This window comes from Mastigoproctus giganteus, chromosome 9 (assembly GCF_048544385.1).
Source record: "Mastigoproctus giganteus isolate SK-2022 chromosome 9, ASM4854438v1, whole genome shotgun sequence".
In the NCBI taxonomy this organism is placed as follows: Eukaryota; Metazoa; Arthropoda; class Arachnida; order Uropygi; family Thelyphonidae; genus Mastigoproctus; species Mastigoproctus giganteus.
The window spans coordinates 99,541,862-99,565,671 of NC_143583.1; the positions used below are offsets into that span (position 1 = coordinate 99,541,862).

Genomic DNA, 23,810 nt, shown 5'->3' on the forward strand with positions numbered 1-23,810 from the left:
ACACTTCTGTCTTTTGTTGAAGCCTTCTTTGCCAAGGTGGCGGTTCCTATTTTCTTGTATCTTCTGCTGCTGGTTTCGCGTCCATTGATCCTAGTGGCTTTTACGGCAGCACAGTACGCGGCTGTGTGGATAACCTCCAGAGTTGCTCCGTTGTTGTTGAGTTAATGTGGTATTATTTACCGACTGGGATCGTCACAGGATTCTATTAGGCCTCTGCTTCAATGTGGCGTAGGTCTTTGTGGGCTCCATTCCCTCGAATTCTGTTAAAACCTCCTTCCACTCGTCTTCTATTTTGGATATCATAACCTTGTCTATTTCTACTTCAGCTGCTCTGGGTTGTATTTCTTCTTGATCTTCCTCTTCTGGTTCGTTGTTGTCCATATTCTTTGTAGTAGGTCACTCATATCCTGCTTGATTTTTTTTCCAAGAGTGCAGGAGCTATCAGGTTCTTAACGATGGTCCTTTTATGGTCTGCTATTTGCTGTTCGGTGACCCGAACAGCAAATAGCAGACTATAAAAGGACCATCGAGAATCAATCCAACTACTTTATATGCAATCTCGTCTTGTACATTGTCATTTCGCCGTAGCCTAGTGGTCAGGCGCGCGGGTGCATAAGTACACGTGCCTTGAGTGGCCGGGGTTCAAGCCCGTGACTACTGAATACGGTGCTGTTTCTTGTATTCTGTCTATCTTGTGAACTCCTCTGACCGTTTGGTCGTCCCGGAGTATAAACAGAAAATTTATTTATTTATTTTATTTCGGTTCTCTATCTTGGTTTCTTCATAGTATGTTCGCACGATGAACGCACTCATTCCGATGCTCTACTTCATGCGTTGGCATTTTTCTTCCTTCCTGGGTGGTCACTAGTGCAGTTGCGCAGGAAACACTTCCATTTGGTTGTACTGGATGGCCTTGCCCTTCACCTTGTGGTAGCTATACGGGAGACCGCTCCACTGTCTTCCTCTGGAGACAGACAGTTTTCCGAACGGTCCCCTCTGCCTAAGGTCTGAACGGGAGTAACTCTGCCCAGTGCCGCACTCCATGAATTATATTCATTATTTCTCTTCGAGGTCATCCATCGATGGTGGTCGACCTGTTTAGCTTCAGCTTGCATCCAATGGTGGGTTTCAGTTGGTGAGAGCGATAATACATGACGCTATTATCTGTCTCAGCAATCACTTCTATCTTGGGGAGGGGAGACAGGTCCGATTAAACGACTTTCGCGATTTTTTTTATCACTGTAATAATAAAAATTATTATGCCAGTCTCACGGCGTGATGAGGGCGCTATTCGCTCCCGCCAAGGCGGGACTCGAACCAGGGTCCATCGTAATGGCAGTCCAGTTCAAATTCCTGAACCTTCGCACCCCTTTATATTACAATAACAGGGCACGATTGATTATTATTTTTATGATAAATTATTATATTATTTAGCACCAGGCTCCCAACATTGGAAAACTAAAAACCTAGTTGATAAACTGAAGTGAAATGAAAATAAAAAAAAGGAATTTTAAAAAAAAAAAGAAAAGAAAAAACTTGTAGGCTCACTCAAAGATTAGCATTAGCATTAGTAGAGGCATTTGATGCAAGAAAGCAAGCTTATGCAGCATCAGCCAAAAAAAAAAAAAAAAAAAAAAGTAACATAAATAAATAAAAATAACCACTTCCACTTCACCCCTCTGTTCGTTCGAAATACCTGTCCAGCTGAGCCTTAAACTTATTTAGGCTATCAACTTCCACGACAAGGGATGGAAGTCTGTTCCACCCACCAACCACCCGCTGGCTAAAGGCAAATTTCCGCACATCTATCCTACATCTGTCTTTCCTCAATTGGAATTTATGCCCTCTCAGGTGATTTTTCTGAGCTAGAGGAAGAATCCCATCAGCATTGAGCATGCTCAAACCATTCAAGGCTTTGTACACCTCTATCAGATCACCCCGCTGGTGCCTAGTTTCCAGACACTGTAATTTGCAAAACTTAAGCCTTTCTTCGTAAGAGAACCCCTTTGTCCCATTCACCAATCTAGTTGCCCTTCTCTGTACTCGTTCCAGCAGCTCTACATCCTTCCTGAAATGAGGCCTCCAGGCCTGTATACAGTACTCTAGGTGTGGCCTGACCATTGCCTTATACAAGGGAATAATCACCTCCTTATCCCTGCTAGAAAAATTCCTATATATCATTGACAATACACCATGAGCTACTCTTGCAGCTCGTCTGCACTGCTCAGAGAACTTCATATCTGCCTGCACCACCACCCCCAGGTCCCTTTCATTCTCTACCACTGTCAGTGTAGTACCACAGAGTTGATACGTTGCTCTGGGGTTGCTGTTTCCCATATGTAGTACTTTACATTTGTCAATGTTAAACTTCATTTGCCACCTCGAAGCCCATCTGCTCAACCTTTCCAAATCCTGTTGCAGCAGCATAGTGTCAGTAGTGTCCTTGACAACCCTGCCAACCTTCGTATCGTCTGCAAACTTGGACATTAAGCCTGATATACCATCATCAATATCATTTATAAATACAGAAAACAATAAAGGCCCCAATACTGAACCCTGAGGGACTCCACTAATAACATTAGTCCACGATGAGCAGTGTCCATTGATTACCACTCTCTGTCTTCTCCCCCTCAACCACCCCTTTATCCATAGCAGCAACTTGCCTCCAATGCCACACTGCTCCAATTTGTGCAGCAGTCTTCCATGTGCAACAGTATCAAAAGCCTTTCTAAGATCCAAGTATATAATATCAAAAGATAAGCATACTCCTAACGGAACGCCATACTCTGCTTTCATTTCAATGATTGAACATGAGCCGTATGTTTATCCAAATACAGTATAATAGTCACTACTGTAGCTCACGGCTGTTTTGTTCACAACATGATTTTAATGAAACGCAAATGCTGTTTGGAAAATTTGCAGGGAATTCTAAAATCAAAATTTCTAAACTACTGTTCTGGCAAAAGTTTAATCTTTCTAGCACAGTGGCTCGCTTTTGTTCTCTCTTGTGGTAGCACAGTTGGTAGGATCGTTGTGCTCCCCACACCGGGTGGAAAAGACCCAAGTCCGAATTTTATGGGTCTTTTTCACAATGTGGCTGAGTTAGTCGGTCTCGGGCGAGGGTATTATGGATTTTTGTCATGGAAACTACGGTTTTTCGTCCAGCAAACAGACAATTTACAGGACCTCAGAACACACGCAATTTACAGATAATATACACGAAGCAATATGGCCTTAGTCGCTGATGCTCGCTCTCTCTCGAGCAGGAAATGGCATCAAACATGGTAGTTTTTAATTCACAGATTCTCAATAAAAGTCCTTACGTGCTTTAATATTGAAGTTTAATATTCATTATTCTCTGTCTCTTCCCGTCCTTAGTATAGCAAGCGTGGTTATATTTTAATAATTGCTCTTAATAAGAAAGCACCTTATTTCTAGATCTTTCTTTTAAATATAGAAATGTAAACTAAAACGGATACTGTACAGCAATAGAGTTTTGTAACATCCGTAGACGAGAAGGAAGTGCTGCCATCTATTGCCAAAACATAACCTTTGCCGAATTAAAGCAATTTGGTGCACTAACTTTCATATGGTGTTCCATTTATCCTCTTAGGTCCATGTAAATACTCATTTATATTAAAGTGTTAGGAGTTGTTGATTCTTTATTTATTAATTCGTGCAAATTCGACTAGCACTCTTTACTAAATGGAGCAACGTGACCTAAGATGCAGGATGCTTCCTAAAACCAAAAAAGGCAACTTTACAAACCCTGTGATGTGAACCGGAATTTCAAGCGTGCACTGGTGAACGTTGGTCGACATTTTTGGATCTCTTGAGATATATCTTTTATTTAAATAGCCTCTAAAAAGAAATTGGAGATTGGCAAACCTGACAGAACGTTGCTGCCACAAAATATCACCCCATCGCGAAAATTATTGTTGATTAACATGTTGCTCGAGGAAATTCATAGCGTTACTAGCACAATGTGACTAGTCGCTACATCTAGTTCAAACCAGAAAGAGCAAAGACTGCTCACTGAAGTTCAGATATAACATGTAAAAACAATGATCCGTTTTAAATTTCACTGGTATGATTGTAATTTTTTTTTAAATTACAAAATCAAACATCTACATAATAAAAATCATAGTCAAAGATAAGCTAAACATCTGGTTAGAAAAAAGAAAAATTTTAATATCAAGTGTGACCTTCCATGGGTTTAATGACATCAGTAACCCTCGTTGGAGGGGGGGGGGGGGTTGACACATCGTACAAATTTTCAGAATGTGGAGACTGGATTCTTGCTCAACTCTACCGTAACGTTGCAAATAGTCCTCAGCTTGAACTAGGACATCTTATTCTGGCTCTTAATTGTTATCCTAAAGTTGTTCAGTTGGGTTCAGATCCGGATCTTGGCTGGAAGTACAAATTGTGATAGTCTTCTGAAAATTAGATTAAGTTGTATACGGATGCGATGGATTGTAAGTCTGTTTTCCGTTTTTTTTCTCTTTATTCTGGTTTCTTTCCTATCTTGCTTCATAGTAATATTCTCTCTTTTTCTTTTTACTCTGCATCTATTGCACTACTCTAGTGTTTTCTGATTTCTACGATGAATAAATGGGGACGATATCACCTGTGCTAGATAGTAGATGCCTGGCCCGGCTTCCCTTGCCAGGCATAGTAAATTGTTGTCTTCACCATGTCTTCCGTTCGTCCGTCCGCATGTAATATAGAAATCTGAAGTGATTATTTTTTTGGACATATCACATGGGCTGTTCATATATTCTATCTTATAACTGATGCACTGGATATTATGTTTGTTTCCATGCGCTGATTTGAGAAATGAATGGGCACAAAAAAAAAAAACAGAAAAGAAATGTTCTCATTTCGCTCATAAAAATTGTTAATTTTTGCTATAAATCATGAATAATTATTATTTGAAATGACTGAAATGTAATAGACTGCTTACATTAACTTCTGTATCCTATTTTTAACCAGTAGTGCAGACCTCTGGAATAGCAATTACTTCCAAAGTGGTGAAGTTCCCCAGTACATACAAATTGGAAGATAAGATATCATTGTATGTTTTGTAATTGCATATTTACAATTATATATATGCTTTGCAGATACCGATGTGTGCTTTATTATTTTTTCATTTTCTTTGTTATTTATTTTTGTGATTATTCATTTAATTAAAGTTTATTTTCTTATATGATGTTTATGTACAGGGTGTTTATGGGAAGGACAATAAAAATGACTAAAAATTAGTTTGCATACTCTCCAGCAGGGGCAGAAATGACCTCGTAGCCGACGTACTTTGCATATTCAGACGTTGCATGTGGATTTAAACGAATTGGGTCAGGGGAATAATTTTCCCTTATCAAAAACTATTCCCTTGATAAGCATCGAATAACGCATAGCTAATGTGATTTTTAGCTCCATTAGCGATGGAAATAGAGGGGAGGGACACGAAAATTACTCGTATTTTCCTGTCTGGCGCCGCCATTTTTAATTTTAAAAATAAATCTTAAACCTACTCGTTGAGCTCTTTCCAATAGCTTTAGGTTGTCGACAACATTTTGTTCCCCCCCCCATTTGTCAGACAAATTTTTGTCAACCACGATCAATGTGGCGTTATGTTGTCCCACATGATGTACAAACCCGTGCAAAATTAAGTCAATAGGTTGAGTGGTTCCAGAGATACAATGCTGTGGCAGACGGACAGACAACCGAGTGACATTATAAGGGTCCTTCGTTTGACTACGGACCCTAAAAACCTTGTATATAAATTAGAGTACCTCTTCCGGTGTTTAGACATTATTTGATACCATTTCGATTACACAAACAGCTTTCCCAATTCCCATTGCTCTAAATTTAAAGTAGCAGCAGCTCAGATCCTTCATAAATTATAATACAGATTTATTTATTACATTCCTCTGGATCTTCGTGCCAGATTTAAAGTCGATTTACTTATTTACCCCGTGCACTTACCTCCGCTTAAAAAGTACCGCTGTGCAAATCATGTCTCACACCTACCCATCACACGATAAAGCTTTGGTAAACACGTCTTGAATACAGTAAAGAACTTTGTAACCATTGAGGTATGTTATTTGTTAACCAAAGAAGCATGAAATCAAAAGGCGTACATTACTTAACTTGTCGTTTTTTGCATTTATTTCAAAATAATTGAAAACCAGCAATTTCTTCACATAAATTGCTTGTGTCAATATTCGGTATTTAATCTGACTTTAAAGAGAGTGTTTAGATTTTTTTTTTTTTTTTTTTTTTTAAATCATCCTACAAAGAAAAAAAATGTTACTTGCCAAAGAAGCAGGCTCATGTAACTGACTAGAGACTGCAAATATCGAATCTTTATTATACATAATTTAATTCGTGTTCATAAAAAGAAATGAATTTTGGTTTCACTCAAATATAACTCATTTCATCAAATTTAGTGAAAGATTTATAAAACTTCAAGACCATAAATAGTTGAACTAACTGCGAAGTAATTTTATTTTAAATTCAGTTATGAATTTTCCTTCCAATTCTTTTACATTATTTAAATAATGTAAAGAGCAGTACTGTATTAGAAATACACTGAGTAATCAAATTATGACTACCTACCTAATACCGTATTGAGCAACGGTTCGCACAAATAATAGCCGCTATTTGCTTAGGCATTGACTCCACTAGATGTCTGAAGACGTCCATAGGGATCTGCATTCCAAAATATCCCACAGGTGTTCAATTGGATTGAGGTCAGGCGAATTTTGAGGGCCATCATAATGGGTGATAACTTCAATGCGTTCTTCGAACCACTACTGAACAGTGTGGACCTGATGACACGGCGCATTATCGCACATGGGACCCTAAGAGCTGCCCGTAGGCCTTACCAGTTGTCCATACGCATCAGGAGTCCTAGTTCTTGTCAGAAAAGCATGCCCCATATTGGATAGTGGACACCGTGCACGATGAGTTCATGGACTTGCGTTGCTTGCTCCAGACATGAAGGCGTCCGTCGACGTGTTGAACCTGGTATTTGGACTCATCCGACCAGCACACTCGTTTCCAGTTCTCCAGTGTCCAACGAACATGTTGTTGATACCACAGCACTCGCTGTCGACGATGATCAGCAGTGAGGAGAGGGTGTATCTTGGGTCGTCTGCTGTGGAACCCCATTCTTCTGAGTCTGGGGAGCATCGTCATTTGGAATATTGTTCTTGTATTCGCCATATTGTATTGCGATGTCAACTGTTGCACGGTGACTGCCATTGAGCCTATGCACTGCGCTGTACCCTTTCCCCGCCACAAACATCCACCTTGCATAATTCTTTACAGTTCTGTCGGCGGAAGATGGTTTTACCCGTTCGACACCATTCTTTGTACACCTTAACCACAATAGTCCGTGAGCAACCGCCAAGACATGTTGTTTTCGATATGGAAGCACCCGATGCACGAGTTCCCACAATCAGGCCCTTTTGAAACTTCGTGCTGTCTTTACTACGTACCATAACTGCTACTTTTTCACTTGCACGACCAGATGCAAATTAACACTGCTCTAGTCTAGCGTACGAAGCTGTTCGGCCTTTTATAGTGCTAGCTATGCGGAATAGTCCATCACGGATGGGGTGGTCATAATTCAGTGATTACTGAGTATAATTATACTAGTACTACAGTCTATAGTAGTTTTGATGGAGCAACCTCTTCACAAAAGGGAGCTACAAACGGTTGACTGAAACACCACCATCATTATCGTCAAATTGTGGGAATTCCCACCAATAAAAAACAAGAAAAAAGACTACGTGTGTGTGCAGAAAAAATCATGCAATATTGTCGCAGTCACCGTATGAACTTGTGCTTATACTCCAGAAGACCGTAGCCAACGTTTTGTCCGGAAAAGGGTGAACTACCGCAAAATAAATGTACGTCAATGCTTTACTGTTTTATCATATCTTTCTGATGTACAGTATCAAATATCCTACAACGAATAAGTAATGATTTGGAGTGAAATTATCTATTGCAACGCCTAGAAACCAATATATAGTAGTAGTATTAGCAGTGGCAAATGATGCAAGAAAGCAAGCTTCTATAGCATCAGCCAAAAAAATTCTCCCAACCATACGCTTCGAGAATTTTTCTAGTTCTTTCTTGATTTTATTCAAACCATCCATTTCCACAACAACAGATGGAAACATGTTCCCCAAATCAACCACCCGCTGGCTGAATATGACGTTTCATAAGCTGTGCAAGTGATATCCATTACAAATTACTTAAGAATATTGATTTCTTTGGTTCGGCATACTTTACGACCATCACTGGAATAAATAAAATAGGCTTTATAAAGGTACTGCATAAAGAACTTGGTTGAACTCTAGTTTGTGAGGCTTTTTTTTTTTTTTATGTCAGACTTGCCCATGGATCTTTGCGACAGCTACTCCTGGCTACTTGTAGCTCCGCTTCTTGCTAGATGAACTGCTGTGAATAATTAATGGCTTCTGTCGCTCATTTGCTTTGTAATGTATTTCAAATCGGTTTTTTTACGATAGGACCTGTTTTATACGTTATTAATTACATATTTACCATAGAATTGTTGGGACGAGCCGTCGACCGTGCGGCCACCCATTTTCATGCTCCGCGTTTAGTGCTAAAAATATAGTGTTAATAACTGTGTACCATGATGAATCCAATACCACAAGACTCCGTTTAGTATTTGCCGCCCATTGATGGAGCTGTCGTAGAACTCTCCATGACAGGTAAATTTTTATTGTCATTTTTTCGTCTCATATATTGCAATCATAACTACGGTATTGCGAAGTTGGCCCAATTGTGTAAGTAGAAACCTCACCAGGTCAAGGTTGCCACACAATAGGCCTGATTAATTCCCTCGATCATTAAGTGCTTTAAATTCCCTAATGGCCTCCTCCCTAGCGCCAGCGGCCTGAAGTCTGTAATTAAATCTGCTGAAAGTCACCGTAGCAAATAGTCTTGAAAGTAACTCCTCTTCTGAGCTTAACTGAAAAGTCAGTTGAAAGCAGAATACTGAAAGTTCACTACAGTAATATTTGTCGGAGTTCAAATATGCTAAGCCCTACCCAGAAGAACGTCACGTGCGCCGGAAAAACCACATGTAGCCAGTGTCAAAAGCCTGCGTCTCTCACTGTGCAGTGTGTCAGCTGCGCACTTAGCCTAGGGGCTTGCTGCGTAAATAATCTCTCAAAATTGTCAGCTTCTAAGAGAAAATCGTACCTGTGCCAAGCGTGCAAAACACCTGTACATAAGAAGGTACCACCAAATAGAAGAACGAAAGCGAAAGGAACCGCAACCTAATAACTCCACTAACATAGATAAAGCGAAGCCTCTTTCGGTAACCAACGCTGGCTTGTAAGTCCTGCAGTCTTATACAGCTCACCGAACGCTGTAGCTGTCAATGAAATTGAATCTGCACGTGAAGTGCCACCCAGCGTCGAAGATTCTATGTATGGCGACGTACTATTAGCTCGTAAAACAGACGAGCTGATGCCGGAGAAAACACCCGGACATAATGAGAATGACAAAATAGCCGGCGAACACAGCCAACCTGCCGTGTCTACACTAATGTCTGGAATGGTTTTTGATATCGGGATAGAGCCTCCCGTGAATGGGTATTACGATGCTGATGTCAAAGGCAATGTTACCGCCTCCATTAAGCCAGGTACGTTTCGAGCGCAACTCTACAGAAATCAATGCAGACGGCGGCATACTAGTGATAGTATTGTGTATGTCAGCCAACATTATAATGAAACCCTGACTGATACTGCTAACAGTGGAAATACTATTGTAAGTGTAAATTTAAATGAATATAACCAAATAAATCACAGCGTGAGTCTAGACGCCCCAAGTGAAGTATCAAACTCGGCTGCGGAACCTTGCCTAGGAACAAAAGAAAAAGCGGAGTACCAACAACCAGATAATACTACATTCCTTCGCCTAGACGACCAAAAACTGGAACTCATAGCGAACGAAATAAGGCATCTAATAATCAACACTCTAGACACTCAACTAATGTCTCTAGTCAAAGCCAAATTATTAAAACTCTCTGAAGATCACGACAATCAGGGTACGATGGCGAATACCCCCAGGATCAATTCACACACGTCATATCAACCAAGGGTGAGGTCACTTAATGGTCATGATACTAGAGGCACCCAAAACCGTCAACACATGACGATTTGTGTTCAATCAGTTCCAGAAGCTAGTGTTATCAACGGTATAAATCCTTCGCTAGAAATTGAAACTCAGAATTGGCAGCATTCTAATCTCTCAGTACCTCATGAGGATAAACTGAGCACAAGCAATTCATGTCATAGAACGGAGAAGTTAAGTCTCACACCTGCATCGAGTGACTGCTGTGTGAATAATATCATTTTTCCCACATTAAATAACCCTAATGCGGTAGGTCCTAAGGCCAGATATCTCTACACAAACCAACCAACTGAGTTTCAGAGAGACCACCTAACTCATATGGGAAAATGCATCGACAGATCCACAACAAATAATCCAGTCGCAAATTGCCTTAATGAAGAAGTTACTGAGTGGCCGTATCAAGAAGCTAATACTTCATGCACCAGTCTGCCGGATTGCCCGCCAATCCAGAATGCTACACACTGTCTCAGTAGCCTTATGCCGAATAGACTGAATAACAAATCATATGGGAACAGAAATGAAATTTTCTTCAAAAGAAAAGTTGTTCAAAGACCTCCCGTCCCCTCCTACACATCTAGTCGTAGCGGGTACAGCCCAAACAACTCCATCCTGGCAGCTGGTACACAATACCCTACCAATAACAATTACGGTAGATTGTCAGGTGCATCATTCTCCTCTCGAATAAAACCCATGATCACAAGACCCATCCAACAATCTAAAGCAATCTTTGTTTCCCGAGTCGACCCTCAGACTACTCCAGACCAAATTGTGTCTGAATGCCTACGACTCATGAACATAACTGTAAGAGTCACCCTACTGAAGAGGGCAGCCACATATGCGTCCTTCAAAATTGAGTGTGATGAAAAAGATATTAATAATGTTGCCGCCACTTCCTTCTGGCCAGTGGGAGCTCTCATCAGACCTTTTTATCACAACGGCCAGCCGAGATTAAAACTACCTCGCTATGTATATCTCAGTAAGCCAACCACAAACTCACAAGTATGACGCCAAAGGAAGGAAACCAGTCCATCGCAGAATATATGTACCCCGTCAGTTACACAGGATACTGAACCGCTACCGGATCGCCATTCAGATGTCAATCGAATTTCTACAATAGTCACTACCCGACACATGATACAAAGTAAGACTATACCCCGTAGAAGACCTACTAGGACACAGATAAAACCATTATCCATGGGGAAGATTTTTTATCAGAATGTTAGGAGCATACGAAACAAGTTGGACACATTGGAACAAATGCTCTTGTCACGGTCTGCTGATGTTATCTGTCTTACAGAGACCTGGCTCCAGCCACATCAAGAGTCTCTGGTCGCTGCTGACGCTGCTGGATACAATGCCTACTTCAAATCCAGATCTGTAGCGAGGGGTGGAGGAGTAGCCCTGTTTGTACGTGACATAGCACTTCAAATAATCTCGGTCGCCTACTCAGATTCAGAGTTTTATGAGGCATTACTCGTCACTCTAAAAGTCCACTCAGCACTCTTGGATATAGCAGTCATTTACATTCCACCTGTCCCTAGTCTAGAAATGATAAATAATGTAGTAGACTGGCTCCTCAACAAATTACATGTGTCAGCCACCCATATAGTATGTGGAGATTTCAACCTTACACCACAGCTCAACAACCTACTGGACACCATGTTAAATAAACTACAGCCATGTTCCATCTCTCTTATCAATGACCAACCTACAAGAGGTGAAAATAGACTTGACCTAATTCTGTCTTCTGGTAAATGTATAATTGATGTACCCCCCGAAATGTTCTTTCCATCCGACCATAGCCCAATTGCAATGCTCATAATGCTACCGTATGTGGACTTCAATGTCAAAGAAAAAATTAAGAGCCAGCTTGTCACTTCGCCAGCCTTTCTGGACCCAAATAAATGCTTATTTGCTGCCAGCTGTATCCCTTGGGAATGTCTACTTAAATGTGATGCCTTATTTGCAACAACTCTCTTAACAAGTTGGATCAACTCTATTACAGAATTTGCGGCTTCCAAAGTAGTAAGGATGTCATCAAAATCTAAAACCTGGTGGAACTCTAGCCTATCTACATTGTTTAAACTAAAGCAAACTCTGCACAGAAAATGGAAACTGTCTAATGACACACAAGATAGAAGTAACTACTCGAGGGCCAGAGCAATATTTAATAGGGAAAAATCTAAACAATCAACCGCTACATAAAAGACACACTTGATAGGGGAAAGCTACCTCGTTGCACACATAAAAGTGACACAAATCAGAGGCTGGACAAAGAAGCGTGGATGGACCACATCAGCAGATTCTCCAGCATATATCCTGAGTCTCAAGTCAGGGAGTTTGAGTGGGATCAATTAGTTGACAATGAGATGGAGTCTATTCCTATCACTAAAGAAGCACTAATACAGAGTATTAACTCCCTCAGGCTAACTAACACAGCTGGAGTTGATGGAGTCCCCCACTTCATGGTAAAGTGTCTTAGTCCTTACCTAATTGAACCACTCCAAGCAATTTATAGCTCTATCCTTGCTTGCCGAGTTTTCCCTGAGAGCTGGAATAAGTACGCTGTAATTCCAATGCCAAAAATTACAAAGCCTAACCTTGTGGAGCACTATAGGCCAATATCTACTGCATCTACCCTGTTAAAAGTACTGGAGAAAGCTCTGTTGCCAAAGTTGTCGAATCAGATACTAGCTGGGCAGCCTCAACAAATTCATTATTCAATGACTGCAAGATCAACAATAACTAACCTCCTCACAGTTCAGGCCACGATACTAAATGCTTTCCAAGCCAGAAAGGAAATTGCAATAATTTATGCCGATATAAAAGCAGCATTCGATAGTCTGGATGTACATGCCTTACTTCATCTGCTCCAACACGCCTTCCAAATAAAAGGAAATTTGCTGAAGTTCCTACAGGCCCTACTTACTTGTCGGTCCATTTATTACCGCACAGATAATCAGATCCTCCAACGCCAACTCCATGCAGGAGTTCCACAGGGTGGAGTTTTATCAGGACTCCTCTTTACCGCCATGATCATCCCGTTCTGCAACGGTAGGGATGATGTATGCACTTATGCAGATGATATTAAGATCCTAACACCTATCCAACCGTCCATGAACAATAGGGCATTATGTGAGCAGATTAATTATAAGCTTCTGAACTTATTCGTGTACTTGGACAAATTTGGCTTGGTCCTAAATCCGCAGAAGACCGTAATCATGGTGTACTCGCTCAAAAAATCGCCTACGCTCGTACACCCGAAACTTCATGGCAAACCTATCCCAGTTGTTGAGACGCATAGAGATCTCGGAGTAACATTTGATACGAAACTCACGTTCAACTCTCATATTGACCTGACTGTAAAGAAAATGAACTACTTACGTTGGGCAACAAAACAGCACCTCTTGCACGTGAAACAGACTGCAACAACCGCACGATATTTAAGAACCACAGTGTATTCAGCCATTTTGTATGGCGCTGAATTGTGGGCGTCAGCCACCCCTACCCACATTAGGAGAATATATGCAAGTGAATTCTGGCTGCTGAAGTGGGCAAACCATAAGCACCACCTCCCACAACAGTTAAGGACCACGAAGCTCTCTGAACAGCTTAAACTGCAGCGTTTACCAGACATCATTGCCTGGAAACGATTAATAACCACAATCAAAATGATGACTGGCACGATATCATCACCATGCTTCTGGCAGCTTTGTGAGTGGCACATCCCGCCATCTGCATTAAGAGGTACAAAATCCTTGAGAATGAAGACCAACAGACTGAAGATGGCCGACAGGTTTATACCCGCCAGTGCGTTAGAATCAATTCAGTGCCTAACACATATCGGAATTGACCTACTAAAGCTCATAGAAGACCCGAATTATAGGAAACAAACCGCAGTGTGGCTCGCTGAGGCTACTGTTGCCTAGTAGTTGTGTGAATTTCTGTCAAGAACTGCGTACGCAATTGAATAATGTATATCTCGCACAAGTTGATCAGTGGATGTGATGTTAAGATGAACTTTTGTATTACAATTGCCAGGACTCTAGACAGAAATGTAGTGAAGAGTAATGCAATTTATATGTCATCTTTTCATGTATATTTATTGTATATTTGTTGCCCTTTCTTGTATATTTTAGACATTCTTTTATTCACATTTTATGGTAATCCCCTGGCATTGTCTGCCGTGAAGGGAATTTGTCGCTTACCAATGTACTCATATATTTTAAATTTGGTAGGACATGTGGACATGTGTGGACATGTGTATATGTAAAGGGCGGCTCCTAGAACGTTTGTTCAACTCCGCCTCGTATCTCTGTGAAGAACAGTAGCACTACAAATGGGCCAGATATGTGTGTGACGTCGGTTTGTGTGTATTATGTGTGTGTTCTGTTGTTCTGTTCTGGCCGCTTGGCTACCCAGAAGCATCAGTCACCTGGACAGATGATTCTGGGTACTCGTCCACACCACGGGAAGGTGGGCCAGTCCATGTAAAGCACGTACTGTCTCAAGAGAGACTCTGACCCACCTAATGTTGTCAGAAGGTAGGCCAGGATCCTCTGGGGGCCCATTCCAGAGGAAAAAAAAAAAAAAAAAAAAAGGATCACCCGTGGTGCTGGATTTGGAACCAAAATTATTAAAATAAAACATTTATGTAACTAAATAATAAAATAAATAAAAAAAATAAAATTTAAAAAAAAAAAAAAAAAAAAAAAAGGAAGAAAGCACTTAATTTTGTCTGCAGGCCGAGGAAAATTTCATTTCTTGAGGATTTGAGTTTATGTATTATTAAAGGAGATCTAACCAGCTATGCATCAGCAGGACCGTTGTGCTGCATTCTGTTGAGATCTGTCGACACTGAACGCCTTCGAAGAAATACGCCTTGAGCGAAAGCCTGAAGAATCTGAAATGACTCAGAGCTTTGAAGCAGAGACGACTCCTGTCCTGATTGAAAATTAGTAAGTGCTTGAAGAGGAAGTCTGAGATCGTCATACAGGGAGCAATGAAACAGGATGTGATCCCAACTCTCTGGTGATCCACACGAACAGAGGTCTGTTTGTGATAAATTGAACCTAAGAAGACTCTGGTTCATCGATCCATGTCCTGTCAACAGGTACGACGTGAATATGTCCATGCAGAACCACAATCGAACACGTTTATCGAGGAGAAATGAAACTTGTGGTATAAATTTTCTCGTTGTTGCACCAACGGGAGCTGTGTCCCATCGAGACTGCCAAATGTTTACTAACTCGTTCCACAGTCTCCTTCTTTCTCTTTTAGCATCTTCTCGAAGGTTGATGGTTATTCCAAGAAATTCGGTCTCAATCTGCCTTTTCAGTCTGTATAAAAAGCCTCTATAAGTAACTTGCAAGTCTAAAGGTAATGTTCCGGCTAGTACTTGCAGAGCTTGCGTCGAGACTGTCCTGCATGCCTTAACTAAACACCGCAAGATGGTTCTCTGCAATGAGGCGAGTTTTGTAATGAAGTGTTTGAGCCGTGCCCTGTGAAACCATGCACCGGCAGCATACGTGATTAGAGGGAGGAAAACTGCATTGTAATAAATCCTTAAAGTTTTTCTGGAGAGCCCCCATTCAACACGGGACACCCTAACAATTGCACCAGTAAATCTACGTATTTTAGATGATAAGTTTGTCAAATGAGGAATAAAATTGAGACTGGAATCAATTACCACTCCTAGAACCTTGTACTCTTTAACTATGGGGAGACGAATGTTGTTGATCTTGACCAACGGAGGACGAGTGATATCCAACTTTGATCCCAGAATCATCATCTTTGTTTTTGACAAGCTGATTTTAAGCTTATTGGCCACAGTCCAATCGTAGAGATCCCGGAGAACAAAATTTGCGGTATTTTCCAGATCGGCCCTAGAGTTACCATTTACCAAGATGGTGAGATCGTCTGCATACGCTATTATTTTTACGTTACTGAAAGATCGGGAGAGCCACTGCTGCAGCACCATGTTCCATGTAAAAGGACCCAATATAGAACCTTGTGGGCACCCTCTAGATACTGATCTTGATACTTGGCTATGTTTAGCCTTGACTATTATGGTTCTATTGGCAAAATAATTGCGGATTAAAAGGTAAAGGTGGTTGGAGCACCTAGCCGATCGCAGACGCTCCAGGACGCTCTCCCACCAAAGGGAGTCGAAGGCACCCTCGAAGTCGATGAAAACGGCCAGGGTATATTTATGTACCGAGTTTTGAACTGAAGAGACAAAGTCCACAAGAGCATCCTCGCAGGAACGTCCGAGACAGAACCCATATTGACTTCTTGAAAGCAGATCCTGTTCTACCAGTAGGGTATTCAATCTAATGGCCATTAGTCGCTCTAGCAATTTACCCAAGTTAGCCAGCAGAGCGATCGGCCTGTACGATCTAGCCGCTCCAGGAGGCTTATCCGGCTTTCTGATCAACTTAACTAGAGCGACCTTCCAAATTTCCGGAAAAGTTTCTTCCTGAAGGCATCTGTTGAATAAGTTTAGAAGAACGTAAGGTTTTAATTTCAAGACTCTGATGATAAAAATGTTTTCTATAAGATCTAGTCCTGGGCACTTCTGAACATTAACTTTATGGGAGACAGCCTGCAGTTCATCCAACGTAAAAGGTTCGGTGGTTGTTGAGGACACATAAAATTCATTGTCTGATCGGATTTTAGAGTGAATAGGTAAGTCTGAGGTAGGATCATCCAACGGAAAAAGAGCATCTAAGATTGCATTTGTAGAATCATGCCAGTTCAGTGTTTCCACGGAGTCTGCCACAATTGAGCCAAATATGTTAGAACTAGAGGTTTTTCCTCTTACAATCTTGTATAGAAGACCCCAAGGGTTAGCATTTCCAGAGGTGTGAACGAAATTCATCCACGTTTCACGCTTTCGAGAGGCAATGGCCTTCACGTAGGTTTTCCTCAAAGAAGAATACTGCTGGTAAAAACGATTAACGTCGGCTTGGGGCCAGTCTCTATGCCTTTGGTAGTACCTACGGGCTCGATGAACTTCCTTCTTAACTGCGATAACTCCTGCGTCCACCATGAGCACGTCTTCTGGTTAACCCTCTTTTTCCTAGAAGACTTATATGACGCTTTTATTATAGCATTTTGAATATAGTTCACTTGATGAGAAATAGGTGAGGTTTCAAAAGAAGCAAGTTTCTGTTCGTCAAGGTCCAGAAGAATGGAAGAGTCAAAAGCATTCCAGTCAATGTTTCTGATGGAAAATCTTATTAATTCTGGCTGTGAGAAAGTGTGTGAAGATGGAACGGTAGAATCAGGGGAAAGCATATAATAGATGACTCTATGGTCACTGGTGCACCAGTCCGTATACACGGTCCAGTCAGTAAGCCGCAAATCGAAGTGAGAGTTTGTCATCGTTATATCTATATTAGATTCTCCTGCATAACTTGAGAAAGTATGAGGGTGATTAGGCTTGTTGTGAATTGAAACACAATGATTAATTATGAACTCCTCCAAGAGAAGGCCACGTGCATCTGTAGAAGAGCTGTGCCAAAAGTTTGATTTTGCGTTGACGTCCGATGAGATCAATATATTGCTGTTCGGTCCCAAAGTATTTATGACAGTCTCTAGGTAAGCAAGAGAGTGATTAAAGTCCTCCGATGGAGGGCAGTAGAGAGAAATTAAGTAAAAATTCATTACGGAGTGTGTGACAAGAATGCAGGTAGAGAACTGAGTGCAAAATCCATGAAGAACCGTGATGTTTAAAGAGTCATTAAGAATTAATATACAAGATTTGGGATTCTGGTCAACGGGTTGTATTATTCTCATTTTTAACGAGTAACCCAGGATTTTAGACTGTGGTCCAGACTGGACGCGTGCAAAATAAGGCTCTTGTATAGCGACAATGTCGATACAATTTGTCTCGGCAGAAAGCCTAATCTCGTCAGCTACTGCCCGAGATCGCTGCCCATTTATCTGCATAATCCTCAGACGGTCTTTCTCCCTCACAGACGAAACTGGCGTAGAACCGTTTAGAGAGGAGGTGTTGTTTACATTATGTACAGAGTAATGAGTCAAATTACTCATAAGCGGTCCTTATTCTTGCGGTTTCTAATGCTCTTTTATATTCAGGACATTCACTGTCCTTTACAGAATGGCTGTACTCCCGTTTACGTCGCTTGCAGTTTACGCAGCAAGCCGCCTCTTCCTTATGAGGGCACTCAGAGAAAACATGACCACTGCGGGCACAGTGACCGCACGAAGGGGATTCGTGGGAACAAAACTGTGTAGTGTGCCCATATCCTAAGCAGAGGTAACACTTGGTTACAATTGTAAACCGACGGAATTTGTGAGAACTCCAAGATAAGAAAATCCTTTCTTGGGACAGAAGGTGTTTGTACATTCTTGGCGGGAAGCTTATTACCCAATTCACAAGTGACGACGATCTTGCACGTGTAGTAAATCTGAGAGCAATTTCCTGTTTACATTCCTCTAAGGAAAATCCATAGTCAGCCAAGTTTTTCACATGAAGATTTTCGATTATATCTTCTTTAGTTAAATCTTTTGGAATGTCGTAAAGAAGCAAAGACGGGTTTCCCATGCGAGGGCGACCGAGAGAGACGCCAGCCGACGTAAGAGACTCAGAAGCAGATAAATTTTCTAAGTCTGTCTTGGTAGCAGTTTCTACAATAACTCCTTTATTTCGTATCATGCGTAGGGACTTAATTTTAACAGTCTTAAGATCAGACTTGAGGGTCTTAGTAACGAGATTTTTAACATCGCCACTTGTTTTGCACCCACTGGTGTCTGAAGCTCGAAGAATAATAACATTATCAGTTTTAACTTTCGGTTGTCCAGTCTTTTGTACCGATATTCGAACAGTGTCTGCATATGATCTAGGAACAGGAGAAGCAGGTAGTAACTCAGAATGATTAGGTACTGGACATGACAAGTGTGGCTCCCTTATCAGCTGAGAATCAATAACCTCGGATCCCATCAGATCCTTTGATTTCTCTTGTCTGGCCGTATCTGAATTCATCACGAATGCCGGGCAGGTATTTATAATTCTATCAAGGAGATCTGTTCTGTTTTGTACCTCCTGATTAAGCGCCTTTAGTTTTTCGTTTTCAACGAGAAGTGACATTGTCACGGTTTCCAAATTATGCCACTTTTCTCTTAGGATGTTACCAGCTGTTTTAGTAATCTTGTTTCCCTCTTGGGAGAGAAACCCAGAAAAATCATTATGCAGTTTCGATATGGTACCCAGAATGACAGGTGCGTCCATTTCATTTAGCTTTGTTTGTAAGTTCAATTCATCTTCGGAGCCTGTATCCAACTTGTAATTCGTTGGCTCCCCCTTTGCGATATCACTATCCAACTCTGACTGTATATTTTTAGCCAGTGTTTTTTGCGTTGCAGAGTCCTGCAATGAGCCATCCAATTCCATCTGCTCAGTGGAAAGAGATTTCCGACGAAAAGTTTCATCTTGCGAAGACTCAGAATCATCCGATCCCTCGAGGGCAACTTGTGGATTTAATAACCCAGAACTTTCAGCCGTAGATACTGGCGGAAGAAACTCCTCAATATTAGGAAGTTGTTTGTCATCCATGTGTAGGTTTAAGTGGGTTAAAAAAAAAAAAAACACACGAACTAAATGCAGTTTAATTATATCCGCTTCAGATGTCTTCCAGCTAAAGTCTGTCCCTTAAGGCACACAAAAGGCCACAGATTCCTAAAATATCTCACAGCAAAGCAACTTATTGCCTTTGAGAATAATAGAAGCAAAGTTCAGTCGGGGTGGGGAGGGTTTAATCCCTAACTTTGTCGCCACGTGACGTAGTCCTTGACCTTGTAAGCACCGTATCGTCTTACAAGCGACTATTGCTGCATTCCGCTGCTGAGTCAACAATCGACTGACTGTTCATTTCAACAAAACACCGAAGCACACATGCCTAAAAATTAAATATTAACATATTACCTGTCCAGGATTACTTTAGCCGACTCTATATCCAGATTCCGGTCATCATAAGCTCTCTGTCAATATGTAATTCGTGTATAATCCTTTGAGGTTTACTTTGATATTTGAATATTTTAACGGAGCACTGAATTCAATAACCCACTGTTCACCGCCACCTAGTGTTGGTTTGACAGGTTTGACAGGTAAAATTTGGTAGGACAAATAAAGATTTATTTATTTATATAAAACAGGTCCTATTTATTTACTTTAAATAAATTTCATTCGCTATCAGTTACCACTCTTTTCGCCCGTGATATTTTGTTTTGCAAACGTAAAGGGTTGCAATGGTCATTAGTTAGATAAAGGGAAAGACACACAATTTTTTCAGTCCTATTCACAAGATTCAATTAGTTTGTACGACTTCTGGAGGGACTCAAGGGGGGAAAAACGGAAGAAACACACTTCTGGCTGGCGGCGTTCACAAAACGGCACTCACTCCAACAGAACATTGGCGTGATTAATAGCCAATCACTAAGAAGCAGTGGGCGGAGCTACACGTTCGAGGGTAGAGTCTCTGTCGCACAGATCCATGGGTAAGTTTCGTATACTGGAATTCAACCAAAAAATTACTTGTTTGGTTTAATTTTAGTAATACGTGTCTTTGTCTGAAATTATAACGATTACGATGATTTAATTCCTTATGATCTCGAAAATATTGTGGAGGTGGGCAGCTAGAATAAATTCAGGAAAGAACTAGACAATTATTGGAGGGGTGTACAAGTGATGCAGGCGCAACAGTAAGAGCACAAAGAGATCAAGGCCTACCTGACTAAAAAAATACCATCAGAGACTCAGAAGCCAGCTCAAAGCAAAGTTGAACGGAGGGAACACAGTAAAAGTCATAAACAGCAATATATTCCCAGTGCTAATATACTCCTTCCGGGTCATAAATTAGACTAACACCGAGCTGGGGAATATCATGAGAAAGACAAGAACAATAATAAGCAAGAGCTGTCAACATCACCCGAAGTCGGCCGTGGAAAGACTGACCATAGCGCGGATAGGAGAAAGGGGCTTGATGGACTTCATCGAGCAACAGAAGAAAGCGATAGCGAACTGAATGATTACTTCCAGAAAAACAGAATGCCATTCTACCAGGCCATAAGGAAGATAGATAAGCAGTAAAAGTAAGCGGTATACCCGCTCAACCTAAGCGAGCAGACCCCTCCCGCTCAGATGGTACAAACGAAGCTAGAAAGATGATCAAAGACACTACAGTAACCTCCATGAAAACCACGTAGATAAAACGGCTTCCAATGCGTGACTCACGAGCAGGACGCTCTTCCCCCAGAATGAAGGAGTCGTCCCCGTCATCAAAGACCAGGAAGTCAACACCAGGAACTATTGAATATGCATCGCCAAGGAGCTCAGAGTGACAGAGTGACACATGTCGACAATCCCACCCTACCTCATCACCGCAGGGTGAGCACCCAGGCGGACTATACTCGTAGACACGACCAGGTAGCCAAGATAAAACATTAGAAGCTAGCGAGGAAATGGCAGTTGATCAAAGAAAGTGTACCGTGCTACAAGTATGAACCCCAGACAGTAATAAAGACCACAAGCTGCACTGGGACCGCGCCATAATAACGGATAAGACAATCCCTCACAACAGACTGGACGTAACCCTTGTCGACAATAAGGAAAAAGGTTGCCTATCTGATCGACACAGTGGTACCCAACACTGGCAACCTCCAGAAAACTCACAAGGAAAAGATCAGGAAGTAAACGGATCAAAAATGATGTGACATATGCAACAAGTAACGACCATCCCGATCATCGTGTCAATCACCGTTGTGGTGCCAAAGACTGTACACAAGAGCCTAGCAGCAATAGATCTCCCAGAGAACACCTACAAGGAACTCCAGAATGTCACAATCCTGAACATCTGTAGGATAATCAGAGAGTTTCTTGACCAACAGTAACACCAGCCATAACAACCACCCTGGGCACTTGGTAGCAGTATCCGTCATGGAGTGGAATCCCCCCCTCATCAGGAAGAAATAATAATATTCTATCAGCTTTTCATCATCCATTTCGGAAGAGATACTGAAATGAAACACTGCAGCCTTAGTTTACCTGGACTTACAAGAAGTTGTCCCTGCTCCAAAAAAGGAAATCATCACTACGTTTTCAGAAATGTTAACAAATTGTAGTCAGGACAGCATAAAATTTGGAACTCGTAAAACTTTTATATAAGATATAGAGAAAGATTTAAAATGCCTTCTTGTAATATTAATAGCAAAAAATTTAAATGCATTTGAGCTATCTGCTAGGAGAAAGATAAATGCGGATATAAGTCAAGAGGCAATCGTAACTCAAATGTTAATAATAGCTTGGAAAATGGAAATTCATTGCAATGTCATAAATGAATAAAAAGTATTCTCGCGTCTTTGATGGCGACACCTGCAATTCTACACTAATTTGGAGCTCGGTAGATAAGTGCAAAGATACATGTCTGCTCCTAAAAGATAGCAACTTGGTTTAATGATAGCTGGCAAAACACGTAATGGTTTCGATGATGACAAACGAACACCACTCGTAATACCGAAGAAAGAGCAATAAATCTATTGCATGTACGAACATCTCTGAGTGCTCCTTAACATTCAGAACGCATTCAGCTATTTATCCAAATAAAGACAAAAAATACAAAATTAATAATGAACTTAAAAAGAACTTGCTGAATAGTAATGTGGAAGGATCAGCTGAATATTCCGATATTCCAGACATTTTTGTTTGGCGGTATTCCTTTTCTGAACAAGAATTCCACAAATAAGTGAAGTAATCACTCATATTACTGCGAAAGAATATGACCATGTAACAGATAAACTACAATTGAAGGATCATTAAGCTCTGACTGAAAAAATTCGCCCCTGAAATCAATCACATAAAATATATACAGATAAATATATTAAAAATCAAGCAAGAAAGAAGTATGGGTATTTAGTTTAGGCATTTGCAGTTATGTCTGGTTTGTATAAATATTTTCTATGCAGTGGTAGATTTAGTATTATTCATTGGCTCTATGCCGATTATTTCTTTTATAAATGACAACGATGTATGTTGTCACGACAGCATAAGACTGGAATACCATCTTGAAGAATATGAGATCGCCGTCAAAGAAATGGATTCTGATATAATTGGGAACGTTTGTTAAGTCTGTTTGTACATCAACCCTATAAGAGCACAGATCATCAGCAGAAAATTATCACCAACGATTTCTCCACTGGAAATGGGCAGAAGCTCCGATTATTAAACAGCCACCGCACATAAGGATCAAGACATGGCTATTCATCTTACTTTCAAAAACATCCTCAGAGCCAAGTGTCGACAACGGTGGGAATAGGGATCCAACGGCTAAATGGCCAGATGAACAACGGTACATAAAAATGGAACATAAATCAACCAGTTCGTTTAGATTCTCATCAGTCCCCACAAACCCGTCAATTCAAGTATAGCATACAAAGATAGAAGGTAATTCCCGAAAAGTTTCGTAGTTTTTTTTTTTTTATTTTCTTTTTTTCTATTAGAAAGAAATGTATAAGAAATTGTATTATTTATTTTCCCAACCACATAGAGAAATTTTCTTAGAAATACAAATAGTTCCACTTATTGTTATTTATTTTACTTAATACTTTACAAA

The 23,810-nt window shown here is 40.8% G+C and overlaps 1 protein-coding gene across 1 annotated transcript in view; it reads right to left on the minus strand.

Moving 5' to 3' along the window:
• LOC150080586 (nephrin-like) overlaps nucleotides 1-6,728 on the minus strand; it is a 290,072-nt gene extending 283,344 nt beyond the window's left edge. The window contains exon 1 of the mRNA XM_090381185.1: nucleotides 6,622-6,728. The gene's annotated coding sequence lies outside the window, so the exon portion shown is untranslated. The remainder of the gene's footprint in view (nucleotides 1-6,621) is intronic.
• Between the last annotated feature and the right edge of the window lie 17,082 nt (nucleotides 6,729-23,810).